This window comes from Hydra vulgaris, chromosome 01, assembly GCF_038396675.1.
Source record: "Hydra vulgaris chromosome 01, alternate assembly HydraT2T_AEP".
In the NCBI taxonomy this organism is placed as follows: domain Eukaryota; kingdom Metazoa; phylum Cnidaria; class Hydrozoa; order Anthoathecata; family Hydridae; genus Hydra; species Hydra vulgaris.
The window spans coordinates 69211837-69217500 of NC_088920.1; the positions used below are offsets into that span (position 1 = coordinate 69211837).

Below are 5664 nucleotides of genomic sequence, written 5' to 3' on the forward strand. Positions count from 1 at the left end.
AGAAAGAGTTTTCATTTTTCCAGTCCGCTTTGGCAAATCACGTTGAAGTAGCTTTTTGTTAGGTTTTAAGTGTAACAAGTTTTCTGCTTTTATAATTAGGAAGTTTTCTTTCAAAGAATTCTTCCTAATATCATAATTAGGAAGTCTTCTTTGATTTGGTTAGTGCTTATACAAAATCAATTTAAAAAGTAATTATTTTATTCATCATAATCTAGAAAATACAGAGAGCTATCACGTGGTTAGAAATCTAATAAGATTTCTAACCACGACGCCTTTTCAGATTCATGGCAGTCACAAAATTTTATAAAATTAATTCCAAGACATTTTAAAAGTTTAATTCGGGACATTTTATCATAAATGTTATAAGTAATAATAATTTACATCAGATACTTCATGATTAGCTTCATTATTTTAATTTTGCGAGATTAATGTTTGCCTCTCTCTGATGCTTTAAAATATAATAAGAATGGCCACTCTTCCTTATAAATCCTATAATAAGCATGTTCAAAATCGGTTATTTTTTCATGAAACTAATAAGCTTTGATGAAATATTACATTTGTTTTAGAACATTGTTTTTATTATACGTATTAAAACAATCCACGGCAATTTTATCTTTTGGTTTTTCCTATACTCTAATTATTTTACTGTTGTGTAATTTTCTTCTTATTAATATTCTTATTGTTACTATTTTATTATTATTGTTTTCTAATAACTATTTTTATTATTATTACTAGTATGGTTAAATGTATTTATACAAAAAATAAGTTTTTTAAAATGGCAAGACGATTCGTCAGCCCGGAATACAAGTGTCGTATACGACACTGTGTTTAAATTGAGAAATTTGCATTCAAAGTTTAAAGTACAAAATCTCTTTATGTAAATTTAGTTACATGTTGAAATTTAACAACCCAGCAAACATGACAACGTTGAATCAATGATGAAAACCGGTCGCAAAAGATGTTGCGGAAACGTTGACAAAGTAATCGATTTTGCAAAGATATGTAACGCTGTTTAATAGACGTTGATTAAACGTTATTGCGTAACGTTGAAAAAACGTTACTAAATGACGTTACAAAAGCGTCGCAACTAAACGTTGAAAAAGCGATACATAAAAAGCGTTGAATAAACGTCGCAACTTAGCGTTGAAAAAACGTTACCTAAAAAGCGTTGCATAAACGCTGTTAAAGTAGTCTATTTTGCAAGGATTTGTAACGTTGTTAGTAAAACGTCGATTTAACGTGACTCAAAGACGTCGAGTAAAGGATGAAATATAACGTTGAATCAACGCTTAAATGCGCTGTATAAAATATCGCAAAATATTATTAAACGTAATTAAACGTGGCTATAATATATATTGAATTGGCAAATAAAACTAAATTGTAAGTTGAACTCTGCCCTCGCAATATTTCCAAAATCAGTTTTTAATACAAACAGCAATATACAATGATAAATATAAAAAAGCTTAACATATACAATTTATTGATATATTTTCTTTAAAATTTATGTGTGTGAGTGTTTGCATATATATTTATGCAATATATAAAAATACAATTAACAGGATATCGTATCGATAGGCCAGGATATCATTGAGATACAGAATCTAAATCAAAAAACAAAACTTGTACCATTAGTAGTCTGAAAGCAAATGTAAAAAAAAATGTTATTAAATTAGTATAATTATTATTAAATTTAAAAAGTAAATATATATATATATACATATATGTATATATATATATATATATATATATATATATATATATATATATATATATATATATATATATATATATACATATATATATATATATACATATATATATATATATACATATATATATATATATATATATATATATATATATACATATATATATATATATATATATATATATATATATATATATATATATATATATATATATATATATATACAAACATATATATATATATAACTTATTTATATATATAATTTATAATTATAGGTTCAGGTATCACTCCATTGACTAGTTTTTAACTATATGAGTGACACCTAACCTTATTTATGTGAGTTTATAAATATTATTGTAAATTTTGATATTTTGTGGTTAAATAAATGGATCATTATTATTATAACGTCTGTTCACAAAAAATCCGGACATTTCAAATGTACACATATTCGAAATTTTTAAATTTAATCGGTCAACAACAACAGTTTCATTTTGTGGCAAAATTGAGTTTAAATAATTAATTCAAATAAACATGGAGCATCTAAAAGAGAACGATGTTAAAAATGTGATTGGAAATTTTTATAAACAAAACATAAACAGTGGAAAGAAATTTACAGTGAATCATTTTAAGAATATGGGAATCGCTAAATCTACAATTTATGACATAATTAAAAGGTCTGAAAATAATTTGCCAATGAATAGAAAAATCGGTTGTGGCAGAAAACCTTTTAAAATTACACCAGAAAAGAGAGAGTCCATGATTGCAAGAGCAGAAGAGAGAATCGGGATTTCGCAAAGAAAATTGGCACTAAAATATAAGATAAGCGTTTCATACGTAAATAGATTATTAAGTATGCATGGACTAAAGTATACCAAAAGAAAAAATGCACCAAAAACAACAGAAAAGCAAGAAATTAAACAAAAGAAAAACTTATTAAAACTTTCAAAAACTTTTTTCAAGCCATCAAATGAGTTTGAAATCATCATGGACGATGAATCTTATTTCTGTGTAAATGGTGCAAATTGTTCACAAAACTCTGGCTACTATACAAAGGATAGTTCTCAAACTGATCCTTACATTAAATTCAACTTCAAAAAAAAGTTTGACGAAGAAGTTCTCGTTTGGATTGCAATCAGTCGTTTTGGTTATTCATCGCCTTATTTTGCTGTAAAAAACTGTGCACTGGATGCAAAAACTTATTCTAAAGAATGTATTACAAAAAGACTTCTTCCATTTATAAATTCCAAGCATCAAAACACGAAAATTTTATTTTGGCCTGACGGAGCGAGATGTCATTATGCAAAACACACATTAGAAACTTACAACACTTTAGGTATTAACTTCGACGCTAAAGATAACCCCCCAAATGTACCGCAGTTAAGGCCAATTGAAAATTTTTGGGCACATTTAAAAGCAAAAGTTTATGGAAATGGATTTACTGCGAAAAATCTTGACTACCTTAAGAATAGAATTTGATTAAAGTTGAAAGAGTTTGATCCAGACTACTTTTTCAACCTAATGGATTCAGTCAAAACTAAAGTTCGAAAAGCCGCTGAATTAGGACCACTTTCGGTTATAAAATAGTTAACAATGTCCAGTCACTCATTTTAGTTAAAATTTATATATATACATATTTATTTATTTATTATACAGTAAACTCCCGGTTATACAAAATGGCACTTATTAAAATTGTCTGCTTATTCAAAGCAATTTTTATTTCCTTTGAATTTTCTTTAACAAACTCATGCTGTTGCTGTTATGCAGAAATGCAGTTATTCGAACCTGCAGTTGTTTAAAATTTCAGTTATTCGAAACAATTTTTGCTCCCCTTAAAGATAAAAAAACACATTTAAGGAACATAAAATAAATAAAAAATGGACTATATTTTCAATGAATTGTAAAATATTTATTATTTTACAAGTATAAAACTGAAGTAGCACCAAATTCCAAGGGTCTTTTTCTTTTTTACTTTCTACTTTTATTAAAATTTGAAAGAAACTTAAAGTAGGTCATTTTAAAGAGCATATTCAGTTATTAGAGTTTCAGGTTATTCGAAATAAATTCTTATACCCCTTGGAGGTTCGAATAACTGGGAATTTACTATATATATATATATATATATATATATATATTATATATATATATATATATATATATATATATATATATATATATATAATTATATATATATATATATATATATTATATACAAAAATAATTTTGATATATATATATATATATATATATATATATATATATATATATATATATATATATATATATATATATATATATATATATATATATATATATATATATATATATATATATATATATATATATATATATACAAAATTATATAATTTTGTATATATATATATATATATACAAAATTATATATATTTAAACAACTTTAAAAAGTATTCTACACAATAGAGTGCTCAATGTTCTTAAAAGAACAGAGCAATTATATTAGTACAAAATTATATAAAAATTATATAATTTTGTATATATAAATTTGTATATATTGTATATATTTTGTATGTATATTAAGTGATTTTCTACTACTAATATACAAAATTATATATATATATACACAAAATTATATAATTTTGTATATATATATATATATATATATATACAAAAATATATAATTTTGTATATATATATATATATATACAAAATTATATAATTTTGTATATATATATTTACAAAATTATATAATTTTGTATATATATATATATATACAAAATTATATAATTTTGTATATATATATATTTATATATATATATAAATATATAAAATATTATTTACATCAGAATCTATATAACTGCAAAAGTTTTAAGTTTTTTTTTAAATTTGATTCCAGAGAGAAAAAAAAAACATTTATAACTCTTTTTAACTCAATGCAAAAGTAACTCTATTAAATGAACTTTGCTAACTTACAGTTTTTCTGTCTAAAATAAATGTGACAAAAGTAAGAAACATCTACATTTTTATTATGAAATATAATGCTTTGTCAATAACTATTTACTTAAAAGTATTAACATCAAAAATATTTTGTTAAAGTTATTAACAATAACCATTTTAAACTATATTATTTATATATACTTTTTGGAATTTATTTTTAAAAAAAGTTAAAATAATAATAATGGTTTATCATCAAAATTATTCATTGGACATCAGATCTTGTGTCACTTTTGATCGAAAAAAGGGCTTAACCTACAAGCAATGTGATGAAAAATATCAAATATCAGTAAGTGGTGTTAGGAAGATGTGTATAAAGTATGAAACAACTGGTTCTGCTTAAAATCAGAAAAGACTTGGTCGCCCCATTAAGACTTCAACAATAACAAATATCCTAATTGCACTGATAAAAAAAAAAATTCAACAATAACCTAAAAAAAATTCAACAATAAAATAAGGCAGATTGTTGAAAATCTTAAATTAAATGTTTCCTATCGAACTGTACAGAGAAGACTTAATTTAAGTGGTTTAATAATTTAGGTGGTTTAAATAAACCTTCTCCAGAAAAGTAAACCCCTCATTAGTCGTATAAGCAAAGAAAAACTTTTAGCATTTGCAAAACTGCATATTAACAAGTGTGAGGCATTGTGGAACTTAGTGTTATGGACTGATAAGAATAAATGTCAAATACTTGGCTTAAAAACGACAAAGAGTTTGGCGCAGACCTTGTGATGCACTCTTAGATAGAAATCTTACAAAAACAGTCTAGCATGGAGGTGGTTCGCCTATGGCTCGGGGATGTTTTGGTTCAAATAGTGTGGGACGACTGGTGAATGTTGAATGTATAATGACAGGAAAGTTGTATGTTAATTGGCTTTAATAAAATTTATGTCAATCCGTTTAAGAATTGATCGCAAATTTTTTTTTCACCATGACAACGACCCTAAACACACATGCAAAGCGACACAACAGTTCCTAAAAAAAAAGTA

The 5664-nt window shown here is 24.4% G+C and overlaps 1 long non-coding RNA gene across 1 annotated transcript in view; it reads right to left on the minus strand.

Annotated features, from left to right (window-relative positions):
* Positions 1–1497: 1497 nt before the first annotated feature.
* LOC136074961 (uncharacterized) overlaps positions 1498–5664 on the minus strand; it is a 5495-nt gene continuing 1328 nt past the window's right edge. Inside the window, exon 4 of the long non-coding RNA XR_010635602.1 lies at positions 1498–1601. This is a non-coding gene — a long non-coding RNA (uncharacterized LOC136074961). The remainder of the gene's footprint in view (positions 1602–5664) is intronic.